The sequence below is a fragment of the Cydia strobilella genome, chromosome 5 (assembly GCF_947568885.1).
Source record: "Cydia strobilella chromosome 5, ilCydStro3.1, whole genome shotgun sequence".
In the NCBI taxonomy this organism is placed as follows: Eukaryota; Metazoa; Arthropoda; class Insecta; order Lepidoptera; family Tortricidae; genus Cydia; species Cydia strobilella.
The window spans coordinates 21374344-21390601 of NC_086045.1; the positions used below are offsets into that span (position 1 = coordinate 21374344).

At 36.9% G+C, this 16258-nt stretch overlaps 3 non-coding genes across 3 annotated transcripts; all 3 read right to left on the reverse strand.

The window, feature by feature from the left end:
- Positions 1–8604: 8604 nt before the first annotated feature.
- Trnay-gua (transfer RNA tyrosine (anticodon GUA)) lies at positions 8605–8691 on the reverse strand. The gene is given in 2 exon segments: positions 8605–8640; positions 8655–8691. It is a non-coding gene; the product is annotated as a tRNA-Tyr (tRNA).
- A 3746-nt stretch (positions 8692–12437) lies between these two features.
- On the reverse strand, positions 12438–12524 carry Trnay-gua (transfer RNA tyrosine (anticodon GUA)). The gene is given in 2 exon segments: positions 12438–12473; positions 12488–12524. It is a non-coding gene; the product is annotated as a tRNA-Tyr (tRNA).
- A 1593-nt stretch (positions 12525–14117) lies between these two features.
- Positions 14118–14204, reverse strand: Trnay-gua (transfer RNA tyrosine (anticodon GUA)). The gene is given in 2 exon segments: positions 14118–14153; positions 14168–14204. It is a non-coding gene; the product is annotated as a tRNA-Tyr (tRNA).
- Between the last annotated feature and the right edge of the window lie 2054 nt (positions 14205–16258).

The following is a 16258-nucleotide window of genomic DNA, read 5'->3' on the forward strand; positions in this document are numbered from 1 at the left end:
AGAAATAGAAACCTATAAGCAGATGATAAAAAAACACACTACTGATACCACTACAACTACACACACCTTGTAGGTAGGTAGGTTTCTTTACTTTCATACCTATATCAAGTGTAAAAAACCAGACAAGTGCGAGTCGGACTCGCCCACCGAGGGTTCCGTACTTTTTAGTATTTGTTGTTATAGCGGCAACAGAAATACATCATCTGTGAAAATTCCAACTGTCTAGCTATCACGGTTCGTGAAATACAGCCTGGTAACAGACAGACAGACAGACGGACAGACGGCCAAACGGACAGCGGAGTCTTAGTAATAGGGTCCGGTTTTTACCCTTTGGGTACGGAACCCTAAAAAACCGGCCAAGTGCGAGTCGGACTCGCGCACGAAGGGTTCCGTACCATTACGGAAAAATACAGCAAAAAAAATCACGTTTGTTGTATGGGAGCCCCATTTAAATATCTATATTATTCTGTTTTTAGTATTTGTTGTTATAGCGGCAACAGAAATACATCATCTGTGAAAATTTTAACTGTCTTGCTATCACGGTTCATGAGATACAGCCTGGTGACAGACAGACTGACGGACAGACGGACAGACGGACAGCGGAGTCTTAGTAATAGGGTCCCGTTTTTACCCTTTGGGTACGGAACCCTAAAAAGCAAGCTATATTTAAAAACTAGCTTCTGTGTGGTTTGATGATGATTTTTAAAAACTATCCTATATCCCTCCTCAGGCCTCAGACTCTCTTCATACCAAATTTCATCTAGAAGAGGTAACAGACAGTTACATCCGTATTTATAATATTAAGTAAGGTATTTTTTTTTTCATTCTACGAAGAAAGGATCATTTATTCATATTAATACATACATCCATTTATATTTAAATTAACTAAAAAGTAAACTAAACTAAAACCAAGTCACAACCAGGTTTAGGTTGGTATATTTTAACATTTTACTTACACGTATTTTTCGAATAAATTATTAATAGTATCGAAACCGGCAAATCTTAGGCACAACAATTCGCTATTGTTCGCTGGGCTCCGTAGACATCACCGCACACCGCACCTGACACCATTATACCATTACAATATTTGGCTCCCTGATGTCTTCTTGACGACGCACTGAATACAAAATACAACCCACACTCATACCCGTATCTGATAGAAATTTCGTGTCAAATTTATTGGTGATTGTATTCGTATTTGACATGAGTGGTTTTCTAATGTGACTTTATTTTATTGCAAGGGGTTGGCTTAAACGCTTTTTAAAATGGAAGCAACTAAAGGCACGTGAGGGTTGTCCTGATCAAATAATTTTTAGATAAATAATATTTATTTAGAAAATAAAGATATGAACGTAATGTTTTTATTTTAATTAACAAATGTTCAAATACCTATGCATTATTATACCTGCACAGGTATTACAGGTACAGCGAGCTGTAAAAGTGCATCCCCACTTTATGAATGAATCTAATTAATGTACGTATGCAGGTGCAAGTTACTATTTATTCCCCTTTATGGTCCAAAAGGATGAATAAAAACTTAGTACCTCATTATTTTCCATGCGTTGTCCAGGTTTTTGCCACGGCTCACGGCTCATAAGAGCCTAGGGTCCGCTTGGAAACTAATCCCAAGAACTGGCGTAGGCACTTGTTTTAACGAAAGTGACTGCCACTGATCAACCAACCCACAGGGGAAATTAGGCCTTATTGGGATTAGTCCGGTTTCCTCACGATATTTTCCTTTACAGAAAAGCGACTGGTAAATATCAAATAAAAAAAAATAAAAAATATCAAATGATATACGAGTAGCGTACATAAGTTCCGAAAAACTCATTGGATAGAGCCGTAGTCTGAACCCGCAACCTCCGGATTGAAAGTCGGAAGCTTTTACCACTAGGCTACTAGCGCTCTAAATAAACTTACTACATAACATATTATATAAGTATATTAACACATTCACCGTTGAGCTACGGCCGTAGCGCTACGTCGTAGCCGATAACATGGGTTTCCCGGTATGTAGCGGAAATGCTTCGTAGAGGCACAAACGACAACGTGTTATTAGCTCTGAATGGGTTAAGAGGGGGCTAACGCAGAATTGTAGTTTTTAAATTTAATTTTACACATTTTAGTCAAGGGCAAATGATATGAAAAAATTCACACGAAAATTAGACTATATTCAGGAGGGCAGACTCAAACTAAAACTTATATCGACCGGGAAATGGACCGTGATTACGTGATTACCTAGTCACCTGCGGGCTAAGCACGGTCGCATTTTTATCACCTGTCACCATGCCTGTCACGTTCTAACAAGTATGTAAGTGCGAAAGTGACAGGCATAGTGACAGGCGATAAAAATGCCACCATGTTGCCACCGCTGGACGTGATAACCGTGGTAAGTCTTGTGAAATAACTAAACGTGAATCATTCAAATCTCAAACTAAAAGCTTAATGTTGGCTCTATAGAAATAAGTTTTGTGGCAAATTTTTGGTACAAGCTTTTATCGCTAACTGTACTTTTATTTCCACAGGCAACTAATACTCATTGAGACAATTCTAAATATCCCAAACACAATTAGGTTTTGTTGTTTTATCACAGAGTTCCTATGGCCACCTCCTGCATCGGTGGCTCGATGGTACCATAATATTGCATTGTCACCCGAATTACGTACCTATGCAAATTTTCAGCTTGGAAGTGGGTCAATCAATCAATCAATCAATCTTTAAGTAGTATGGCTCCATCGGTACTGTCGATGATTTCGCCAACGTCAAAGTGGGGTCCACGTGGGATCGGATTAATATTTCTAGATTTTCTTCAGCCAGTGTACGGTAAATAAAATTATGGGCCTCTAGGGCTCTAGCCAGACACGGTTAGAGGTAGAAATACCAAATGCTCTTAGAGCACGACGTTGTTCGGTAGTTATTGTTGTTGTTGTCTCGTAAAACCGATAGCTGGATTTTACGAGAAGCACGTGGACTATCGGCCGTTGACTCCAAAATGGTGGTTAAACACGCTTTGAGATTAATTCTCCATTCACTGCACATAATAAAGCTATCGATATTACACTTTTAACAATATTAATGAACAAAAAATAAAGGAATTAACCACGAGGCTACTATCAAGATGGCGTTCGAACCGGAAGTCCGGAAGTGGGTCAAAAACTTGCAAGATTTGACCCGTACAAACATGTAGTTGGTCAAGCAAATCTAGTCAGTAGAAAAAGGCGCAAAATTCAAATTTTCTATGGGACGATAACCCTACATTATTTAGGGTTCCGTACCCAAAGGGTAAAAACGGGACCCTATTACTAAGACTCCGCTGTCCGTCTGTCCGTCTGTCTGTCTGTCACCAGGCTGTATCTCATGAACCGTGATAGCTAGACAGTTGAAATTTTCACATATGATGTATTTCTGTTGCCGCTATAACAACAAATACTAAAAAGTACGGAACCCTCGGTGCGCGAGTCCGACTCGCAATTGGCAGGTTTTTTTTAAATCTGCTACCTTTTTCCACTGACAACTACAGTTACCTACATACATTGCAAGTTAATAAAAAACTTGTAAATAAAAATTTAAGAAAACATTTCACAAACATTATTTTGGATGTGACATGTAGTACTTATATCTACTTAAGTTTACCTTAATTTGTAACCACGATTACTTTGTTAATTAATTAATGGATTAATTAATTGTCACACACCTCACTTGGAATTAATCGAAAGCCACTGAAAACCCAAAACATTTCTGTTTACCCAAATAATGATTAGCTAAAATGTGGCCCGCATATGAAATGGCAATTAGGGATGAAAAATGATCATTACGGCGTTTATAATTAAAAGGGGCCCGTGTGTAGTGCAGGTCGCTTTGATTAATACTGCCTTGACAGTTGACAGTCACAGTAGCCAGGCGTGACGAATGTGATCATTAAATTATAAAAGTACACAATTGGCAACATAGAAACTGTAGGTTGGGTCAAACAAATCCGCTAACACAAACGCAAAGGAGCCTCGTCTGCCAACTGTGTGGTTTGGCAGAAGAAAATATATATTTAGTTGTAAGTAAGATCTTTGAATAAACGTTTATTTATATATTTTTAATTTGTCCTTTTTTTTGTCCATAGGTGACGGTAATCGAGGTACTATCGTTTGCCTCCTATCATTATATTTAAATGCGAATTTAGACGCAATTTTTTTTTCTATGGGGCATGTCGTCCACGTCGGCCAGTCCATAAAAAGGACAAAAAATTTTCGCGTCAAAAAATTTTTCCTTCTACTTCTTCCAAATCAGGACACGATACCGAATGTGCCTGGGATTCCCACAATTTTATTACACCTTGTATAATATAAAGTACCTATGTATTTATTCCTTTTTATTTATTTATTTTTTAATTCATTTAATTTCACAGCATAACAGTATTCCAAAGCACTGCGAAGTTTTGGAACGAAGTTCCTTATCGGCCTAGGCGAAAAAAAAGTGTAAGTTTTCTGTCACGAGTTTCCGTCACGACCCTTTCTTAACTTCGTTCCAACCGAGTCTTCCATGAACTCATACGAACATGTACATCAACACAAACACTAACACGATCATGAAAATGATTTCCTCATAATATGTGATGTGAAAAGCAGTAGGTATGTGATAAAAGTGTAAGAGTTTTCTGTCATTATTACTTATCTGCCAAACTTGGACCTTCCACCATCATAAAGTAAGCTATTTTCAACTTAATTTATAGCTGTTCGAGTGTAATTTCTTACAAACAGTTGCTATTTTTATGTTAAAAAAAAACGCATTTTTTATCTAACTTAATTAAAATTACAGCACGATAAACAAAACATTACAGTGAAAATACTAAAACCTTGAAATTTTTTTTTATTTTTTTTTATTGTTATATAAAGAGAACATTCATCAATTTCGTTACAAAAATTTCGCCAAACTGTGTAACAGTTTGTTGGCGGTGCGCTCTTATTATTATTTTATCTTACCTAATACGTACTTATAAATGGATATATGGCTAATCCGTGTCACTCAGTTTAAATCGCAGCGGCGGCGAAAGTGTCAACTTGTAATCTTTGTAATTAAGTGAATGTCAGGGCGGGTTTACCCCCGGTCACAGTACAAGCTGTAATCAGTATAGCAACTCATGGGTTAACACGTTTTAGCGAAGTAGTCCACGGTCCATACTCCATACTGATTAATTTGTTGTTGCTGCCAAAAAACATACTGTAGGTAAAATTTATTTTACACTTTTAATGTGCCTGATAGGGACACCGTTAAAAAGACCTTTGTTTACTCTCACTCATCATATCAGACACACCCGGGCCCGGATATGTCCTTAAACTACGTCCATGCAAAAGAGAGGTAGGTCACAGCAAAATGTCATGTCATCTCGCTCGAATGTGGAGCAGCCCAATAGAGAAGTATCTCCACCGTAAGAGCTGCAAGCGCCCATAGGCTACGGTGGCTGCTTAACATCAGGTCCGGGCCCGCACGCTTGTCTGTCACCATTCTGATATAAAAAGTAGACTGATCATCTGTCACTCTATTTCATAATTAACTATCCTTTAAAACAGAATAATTTGATTTGTATGACTATAAACTCGTACAATTGCAATCAATCGCTATACAAACTTACCCCAAGAAACTTGAACAAAATCAGCATATTTGCGCTAGAGACTCGACTAGACGTGGGTTAATTCCCACTAAATGAATTATTCCTTCCCAAGGTGGCGCCCTCTATTGACGGAGCAAACTCCGCTAAATAGTTTCGTTCCCACTGCCATTATTGTTGGGAACTGTCGCGCAAGTTAAATGTTATCACAATGTATCGGGAGACACAATAGTTCGCCATTTTGACGGCATGTTATTTGGAATGGTAAAGCTAGATAGATGCCACGGTATAGGTGAGTTATTGATCGCATCTACTGTATTGCTAAGTGATGTTGTTCGTTATTAAGGTGTCAGTTAATTATAATGCGAATAATTGGTTTTACGTTGTGAATACTGACATCTTTCATCAAAAGTTTAGTAGTTATGTAAATGCAATAAGAAGAACTTTATAGTTAATTAGTAACTGTTTGTGCATGAATTTTTAGAATTAGTCGTTATTTGTGTATCAGACGACCGGTCTGGCCTAGTGGGTAGTGACCCTCCCTGTGAAGCCGATGGTCCTGGGTTCGAATCCCGGTAAGGGCATTTATTTGTGTGATGAGCACAGATATTTGTTCCTGAGTCTTGGGTGTTTAATATGTATTTATGTATTTGTATATTATATATATCGTTGTCTAAGTACCCACAACACAAGCCTTCTTGAGCTTACTGTGGGACTTAGTCAATCTGTGTAAGAATGTCCTATATTTATTATTTTTATTATTTATTTATTTGTAAAAAAAATATTAATAACGTTTCTTTACTTTTATTACTTCTTTTTAAATTTGTGCATATTTTTAATCATAAGTGTTAATATATTAGTGGAAACTTCACTGACTTACAATCTACCTAAATGTATTACCTATAACCTTATGTATAAAATGAATGATGCTGTTTTTCCTTAAAAAAGAAAATACTATAAAAATACTTTTGATAGGAATTAAGGAGTAAGACAAAAATGTTGTTGCTAATATTAAAACCCTTGAAAGCCGATGAGCCGTTCTAGTGTTCTTTCTAAAGTGAAGAAACAACTTAATATTTACATCAAATTACTATACACTAGATGATAATATGCTATTTTGCATACCAATCTCAATGAATAGAAATTGATTTTACGAGCTGTAATGGTGTTTTTTTTTTTAATATCATTTAAACAATGTAAGATTCCTTTCTCGAATATAAAAAAAAACGGACAAGTGCGAGTCGGACTCGCTCACCGAGGGTTCCGTACTTTTTAGTATTTGTTGTTATCATTTGTGAAAATTTCAACTGTCTAGCTATCACGGTTCATGAGATACAGCCTGGTGACAGACAGACAGACGGACAGACGGACAGCGGAGTCCTAGTAATAGGGTCCCGTTTTTACCCTTTGGGTACGGAACCCTAAAAATGCTTTCGTATGTCCGTTTCGTATCAACCGCTTCTCGTGAAATTTTCTAAGCAGATTCGGTAGTTACTTAGAATTTTCTATTGTTATATTTTTTGAAAACCGTTCGAAACTATGGATTGCGGCAATTGGCCAATAGGGGCACTTAAGACGATTTGTGAGTTCGCTGTGATAATGACTCAACGAGTACCTAGGTTTTTTTTCGCATTTTTACTTTTTTAAGCTTATGAAGCATATCGCGAGGTCTACAGCTCACAGAGCCACTACTATTAGGAGAAGGACCACGTCACCGATATACTTGCCGGTACAACTGCCGGAGCACGGACGGGCAATCTCCATAATCCCCAGTCCTCGTACGATGTTATAGTTACTTAACATTCGGATCTCCACGCTCCTTAAATCGGAATACTCAATTAATATGCAAATGCTTGCAGCGTGCAGGGTGCACTAAAACCTAGATTTTGTATTAATATTATCATGAACTTGGCGTTGTAAAATGTACATTTTACTGCTGAAACCAACATATTTTAAATACTTTATAGGAATTAGGAAGCAGAATGATTATGATACAATATAAAGCATAATACCAATAAAATAAAATAAATAAGCAGTGCAATCAAAAAGCGCGTCATGACTTGATAATACGTGTATAGAACACATGAAAGTTAAAAAAGAAATTTATCTATCTGTAAATAGGTATTTATAAAAAATATAACAAAAACACAATAAATAAGTAAAAATAGCAACAAGTACAAAAAACCGGCCAAGTGCGAGTCGGACTCACGCACCGAGGGTTCCGTACTTTTTATCATCTGTGAAAATTTTCAACTATCACGGTTCATGAGATACAGCCTGGTGACAGACAGACGGACAGCGAAGTCTTAGTAATAGGGTCCCGTTTTTACCCTTTGGGTACGGAACCCTAAAAATTAGCTTAGAATTCTAATCATACGCAGACAAGAGTTTACAGAGCCTGTCTACGTGTATTTATACTTATTCGTGTTAAAGACCTATCCTATAATTATTAGATCTACAATAGTTATTTGTTTTTACAAGGAGGAAAAGTTGTTGTTTAACCTCTCGTGCTAATATTATTAAGCAAACGCGGATCGGACCGCGCGAACTCGCCAACTATTACATAAACCAAAGAGGTTTACAATAGTGGCATACTGGCAAAAGTTGTATGAATATTTAAAGTGAATAAATAAATTAAAAAAAAAATATATTGATACCAGAGCTAGCGAAAGATTCCAAAATTGAATATTGAGCGTTGCGAGGGTTTCAAGGCACGAGGGTTAAACAAATTCTGCCAGCAAATGAAACAAAGTTTTAACCATACAAGGAAAATACTAACTTTAAAATATCAAACAAAATCAAAGCAAATCAATTCAAAATGAATGTTATTAAATATTTATTATTCAAAATCATCATTTATAATTTATAAAAGTCTACCAGCAAACATAAGAAAACAACTCAAAATTTGCATTTGATTACTTTAGGCTCACATGTGAATAAATTGAACTTTCTTATCAGTTTTTGAACAATCAAAAGAGCCTTTACCAGTGTAGTGAAAAAATAATCCCTTCGAGCCGGATTTGAACCAGCGACCTATGGATAACAGTTTTTACATCTACAGTCCACCGCTCTACCAACTGAGCTATCGAAGGTGCATATTATACGTTAAAATCTTACACCACTATCAAGTAAGTGATGTAATGCATAAAGTATGAACCTAATTTCCAACCAATTAACGTAACACATTTGTACAAAATTGTTATTCAACTGATGTGTTATCCTTTTAATTTTATCATTAATTACGCAAAATGAATTATCAGAAAAGGTAATTAAATGGGTAACTGAATGTAAATAAAATGTGACTGCGTATTTAAATAAGTGTTTTCGTGCAGCGTTAGTAATAGTAACAACCAAAGAGTTATTAATAGTAAGAGGTATATTAGTACATTACGATACCAGTGCGAAAAATAAGAAATTCGCAATGAGTGGCGATAAATTACACGACAGAAGCGAGTGTTTTAAGTCGACACGAGTTGCGGATTACCTATTCGCACATATATCGTACAACGTTTGACACTACATATGGCCCTTTAAATTGTCAACATAGTTGCGTAATCAGCTTATTATCGCACTAGTGCGGTAAAGTAGCACCATATGTAAACTGTGAAGTCTATTATTCGTTTTTGGAATTTTACAGCTGAAGCAGAAGTCGATTTACGGCCCCGTAAATTATGCGGTAGTCAAAAGTTGTGGCTTCACAATTCAGGTGGGGCAAGATGACAATCGTTTGCGGCGTAGCGAACGAAATGCCTCTCTCTTTGTCGCACTAATATGAAAGAATGATAGCGAGACATGCCGGTCAATTCGAACAACGTGATAATTACTAGATACGAGAACAATACGAGATCTATTAGATACGATCATAGAGTAACTTATACTAGAGCGGTACTGTCATAGTAAAATTTGTAACCCCAGTAAATTCACTGCCATCTGTCGACACACTTTAAAACTAAAAATAAATATTTATAAAAATACGATAAAATGTATTTAAATATGGATAAATGATTTTTTTATTTGCATAAATTATTTTTATATGATTTTGACCCATGTTCTTTCACTGGTATGCGTTAAAATTATAAATAACAAACGAAACCGTCAACGCCCTCTATACGAGTGTAGGCCAAAACTAGTGGCGCCATCTGATCGAGAATCAAATTTTCGTGATTTTCGAGGCACGTTTTTTCCTTAGACTGTATCCATCTATTACGGAGTTATATCTATCTTTGGATACGATTTAGTTTAGTTCTCAACTAGTGTCATTTCAAGCTACAATTATTGTGACGTTTTGGGATATCCATTAGATATCCATTGGATGTCTAAGTAATATCTTAAAGAGATCGTTCAAGAGGACATTCGGAATCGCGGAAATGTCAAAGACATGACTTTCTCAAATATCTCGTTATCGTTTCTGTTTCATATCTAGTTGATATCTAGATCATTGTTCGAATTGGCCTGATAAGCGTTTCGTTCGCTACGGCTGGTAGCGCAAAATACAGGGCGTCGCATTCACTATGGATCTAAAGAAGGCCAGTGACGGGAGACTATAGGAGCTATCGATTTGAATTTGAACCCCTTTCATATTCAGCAAAAATGTATGGGTTTGGAGACATCATCGATTTTATGTTCTAAGTAACGAATATTTCAAAACGGATCGGACGGATCGGAAACGGTCAGGAAAACACACTCTAAATTGTGCGCAAAAAAATTTGGCTGTTTCATAGGTATACATTTTGGCTGGTCCATTTTCTATGGGAGGGTAAATTTTTTTCGCGATTTCATGGTTGGTCCCATAGTAAACGTTGCTCAGTATAATACCAAAACCTCCCTGGCAACGGGATTTTGATTTTTAAGCCACCCTGTACAGGTATCTACATAGCTACTATAAATAATAATAATTAAATTTTAATTAATTTTCGAATTTCGGCACAGTTACGGTACATTTTACGGTACTAAATATTAACCTTTTCTGGTGGTTATTAATATATGGATACAAATTTGTTCCAACAATTTCAAGTGACCGATCTTAATATTCCTTATTCATTAAGCAAAAGGTCCTATGTTTACGCTCCAACCAAATATATTTCATTAATTACCTTACAAATCGTAATAAAACAAAACTTTATTTACATCCACTTTAAAATTCCCATGATAAAATGGTACCTATCTATCTATCTATCTAGAATGGATAAGTGCGACACAACTTTTCATTGCACGCATTCAAGCGGCCGGTCCGGAAGTACCGGCCTGACGTGTCGTCTAGTGCTTTAGACACAGCCTTCTACCCATCATCCCTTTAAAATAACACCAATTCATATATCAACATCCATTGCTTGATTCATACAGTGATGCGTTCATCGTTTCAGAGCGAACGCAGCAATGTAAAACAAGATAGTATAAAAAGTCTAATGATGCTCTTTTGTTTGGTGCGCGGTCGTACCTAATTTGAATAGAAAGTGTCGTGGTCGCGATAGTGGCGCCGTTTCCGACCCGTCCCGTGTCGTCCCCTCTTATACAAACGACACCCTTAACGACCGCTTGAAAAATTTAAACAGTCTGTGGAGTGAGTTAAATTGGCTGATCACGTGATCGGTGTTACATGAAGAGCGAGAAAATTGCAAAATATTAAAGTAGCTTTCATGCTTTCCGTTTGCCGATTTGCATATACTTATTATAATTTTTAGGGTTCCGTACCCAAAGGGTAAAAACGGGACCCTATTACTAAGACTCCGCTGTCCGTCTGTCTGTCTGTCACCAGGCTGTATCTCATGAACCGTGATAGCTAGTTGAAATTTTCACAGATGATGTATTTCTGTTGCCGCTATAACAACAAATACTAAAAAGTACGGAACCCTAGGGGCGCGAGACCGACTCGCACTTAGCCGGTTTTTTTATATGTGTTGGACTTAGTATTTAGCTGTAAGAAATAACGAACCACCGCATAGTAACTTTTCATAAAAAAAAAAAGAAAAAAAAACTTCTACTTCGTGAATGCTTTATTTTCAACCGACCAAGCCCAGCACAAGGTTCGACCACAATCTTGCTGGACTTAATTTCAAATACCATGATAATGTTTTCCCACAACCCCCATGCTCTTGTTGAATCGCGAAAATGTTGTAAAAATAAAAAACTAATCTTTGTTATTAACATAACAAACATGAAGTTGTCAAGCATGTACACGATCAAAATTGGCACAGTGATACCAAAGATAGATATAACTCCGTAATAGATAGATACTAAGGAAAAAACGTGCCTCGAAAATCACGAAAATTTGATTCTCGATCAGATACAGCCACTACCTTTGGCCTACTCTCGTATAGAGGGCGTTGACGGTTTCGTTTGTTATTTAACAATTTTAAAATTTTAACGCATATCAGTGTAAGAACATGGGTCAAAATCATATAAAAATAATTAATGCAAATAAAAAAATCATTTATCCATATTTAAATACATTTGATCGTATTTTATAAATCTTCATTTTTAGTTTAAAGTGTGTCGATAGATGGCAGTGAATTTACTGTGGTTACAAAATTTACTATGACAGTACCGCTCTATTATATTATATCCTCTTTGGTGATACTCAGTATTTTTCAAACTGGAAGGGTACGCTGATAGATGTAAACTCAATACAATTTTGCGACATTTGGCATTTTTAGGTTATAAATTGTATGAAGATGACACCTGTCAGCGTACCCTTTCAGTGAAAAATACTATAATATTTATGCACCAACATTTGACAGACGAATAAAGGGTAGTCCGGAGAAAACAAACATCCAAGATTAAAACATAGGTATATGTCACGAGCTAAACTTAACATCAGGTAGTAAAAAAAACTAAAAACTCCTTCGAGCCGGATTTGAACCAGCGACCTATGGATAACAGTTTTTACATCTACAGTCCACCGCTCTACCAACTGAGCTATCGAAGGTGCATATAATACGCCGAAATCCTACACCACTATCAATTCAGCTAAACAAAAGAGCAACAGTTGCAGTAATTTAAAGCAAAAAAGAACCAATAGTCAAAGGAATAAGGTCGTGAACAGCTAGTCGTAAAAATTACAATTAAACGTAATATCTAGTCACATTACTCTTTACCTCTTTATCATTATGTTAGTATGACCATTCCTTCTACTTCGAGTGGTTTGGCAATCCAAGGAAAAAGCTATCTCCTATGGCTCCCATACAGGGCAAAACATCTCGGATCCCCGAGAGACCTCCCTGAGGTCCTACTCAACATCAAAGGTTTGATAGGTTTCCTCGAGGAGCTGGGCTGGCAGGACTAGCCCACCCCCATGTCACGCAAAATAGGCGCCAGTCGTCGAGTTGCGGAAAATCGCCCGAACTACAATACAATACAATACAATGGCTCCCAAAATGTATGCACACCTCCTGGGATGGAGCAAACTCAGATTACACGCATTTAGGATCAAACGATTTCCAGCTTGCTGGAAATTAATTCCTCAAAACGCTATTTTTGGATCTAATTTCATTGGCCTACATAGTTGTCAAACAAATCATATACCAGACCAACAATAAATATTCAAAAGGGACATCGTTACAGGTACGCTAGCACAGCCTTCAAGCCATTTAATATGCACCAAACATTTACGAACAAATTGACAGGCAATCATAGGAAAGGGCAACCCGGGGAGATCAAACATCCAAGCGTGAAATAATTCACGAGCTGCACTTAGCATAAGGTCAAACTGACATTTGGTGAATAGAATTACGTCAATTCATAATGTCATAAGGTATGGGGCGTCACGCGAGGTTGGGTTTAGGGGTGGGATAGTTTGACAACATCGATGAATCTGTCGTGAAATATTTTGAAATATTTTTGTCAAAACTTGCTATCCGGTTCGAAGGACCATATGTAGCCGCCGTGCAGGTCTCGACGACACATAAAAAGGCTTCGATTTGAAGTTAACTGATATAATTCTTCCAAGGTACTGGTTACAAGGGTTTCTTAACTAAACGGTTAAATGTAGATGGTGGTTATAGTATGGAGGCTGATGCAATTGGTCTGGCAAAATTGAACATTAAAGAAGGTGGTTTAAATTTAGGTGCCTCTAATTGGCCGCGATACAAATTATGTGGAGCGCTCCTATTGGTGTTTTTAAAGAGCCTCCGAATACTAACCTAGCCGTCGGCTGCGTTTAGCTACTGCAAGGAATATTTTTATATAAATAAAAGATTTGCGTTCGCAACAAAAACGTTTTCGGAATTCTTTCGGTATTTCTGTTTATTCTATTTCCTTATCCTAAATCCGTTTTTCCTTACAAAATGCATGAAGTGGCTTTTAACGCTGGCGAGATATTACGCAGTACGCACCCGTTATCCTATGCCTACAATTACAACTACTAAGCGATCTTTACCCTTCAGCTATTTTAAAATATGTATGAATTCATCCTTCAAAAAGGCAGCTAGAAATAAATTACTTACTAACGTCATACCGAATTTAAAAAAATATATTTATTTTATACGCATTTATTTTGTATTAATTTACTTATTAAAAAAAATCCTTCGAGCCGGATTTGAACCAGCGACCTATGGATAACAGTTATTTCATCTACAGTCCACCGCTCTACCAACTGAGCTATCGAAGGTGCGTAATAAGTAACAAAATTACCAGTCTCATTCACATTACACTTTCGTCGCATCATTATGATTATGTAAGTGTAATAGCACTTAGTAATGCACTCAGCTGGTTTTATCCATGCCATTGAGTGAAAGGTCGATCGCGTTAGTCGTTACGTCACTATACTCGTACAGTCACAACGTCTTGGTCTTGTTTTAAACATTAGTTCGTAGATAAATGCCCATTTTCATACGTACATTAATATTATCGCTGTTGATAATTAAGTGTCACTATATCGGTATAGTTATGAAGGCGCAAAATTTTAATAATGGTTATACTTCGCCGTACAATCCAACGAATTAAGTAATTATTCTGACGTGACGTCAGAATAATTACTTAATTCGTTGTTTTCTAAACGATGACATTTCGATAACAACTTAGTTAAGGGTCAAGAGAATGCTGTAAGTATAATATAAAGTGGCTAGCGTGGGACTAAATAAAAGAAAAGTTTTTTTAATCACTTTTTGTTTTAAGTCTACATATAAATAGACGAATTTAATATCCCAGCTATAGTGATTTATCGATATGTACGCTCAACCTTACGTCGCCTTTTATAGGTAGCATAAAAGGAATGAAGACGGAGTCACAATGGTAGGAAGTGCCCTGTACAATACCAAAGAGAACAGATAGTATAGAGAGGGTTATTGTCATAGTTTTTATGGACACAGTAAATTAACTGTCATCTATCGGCAAGGATTAAACAAAAAATGAAAATGTATAAAAATATTGAAAAAATTACCTATATTTATAGATATGGATATTTTTTTTTAGAATGCCATATCACTATGATCCATGTTATTTCACTGATATGTGTTAAAATTGTTAAATACCAAACGTCGCCAACGAAATCTACCCGAGTATAACTTTTTCTTGATATTCCGAGGCACGTTTCTTCCTTAGACTTTACTTATCTTATACGGAGTTACATATATCTTTGACAATACCAACAACGGAAACATGTCCGATTTAATTATTGCAGTTATTTTTAACTGCTCCTTGACATGTAACAACTTGTGACCCTGACAGTGCGTGTTTGCTACTGATAAATCGCCGCTATATTTACTCAACCTCGTAACACTCATTTGATGACAAAAACACCCGTATTCCGAATGAAAGAAAAGCGACATTTCCATCAAATGATTGTTGCAGATATGAGGTTGATTAAGTATAGCGACGAAATGGCATTTACTAGGTATTTTATAGAGTACGACCAACTACTGAGTACGATGACTTATCTGAAATCTGCAAATGTAAACTCAACGACTGCAAATACCAAACCACGCAAATACAATACCTATACAGGGTGTCCTTAGCCATTGGACAAAGCCGAAATGTACATATACATTAGATACCCTAATCTTCTTCTTTGTCCTACCCTTATCCCAGTTTATCTGGGGTCGGGTCTTCCCGTACATTTGCGCCAAAGAATTCTATTTCGGGTTGTCTGTGGGTTAATGTTCTGCTTCTGGACCTCTCTCTGCATGTTAGACCACCATGTAGAAGGTGGCCTGCCTTGTCCCTTCGGCTGTTCTGGGAGATTAAGGACCCGTTTTATGGGATGAGTTTCTTCACGCCTCATTACGTGCCCGTACCAACGTAATCGTCCTTCTTTCACCTTGGCATCTATAGGATCTACTTTGAACGACCCTCGCACATACTCATTGCAGACTTTGTCTAAACGAGTTACTCCGCCTGCCCATCTCAGCGTCTTCATCTCGTTGACGTGCAATTACTGTTCGTGAGTCTTTTTGATGGTCCAACATTCCGACCCGTATGTCATAGCTGGTCTGACAACGGTTTTGTAGACTTTGCCTTTTATTTGTATGGGCATCTTGGGGTCACATTAGATACCCTAATGATTAGGGTATTTAGAATCAGTACGAGTATACCAAGTATCATAACAACCGGTGTAGCGGTTACGAAGAAATTAACAAATAACGATTTTTTACTTTGGAGCAGCCTGTATACCTTTATGTAACATACCTACGTTCTGTATTTTAACTAGAATATATATTGTAGTGT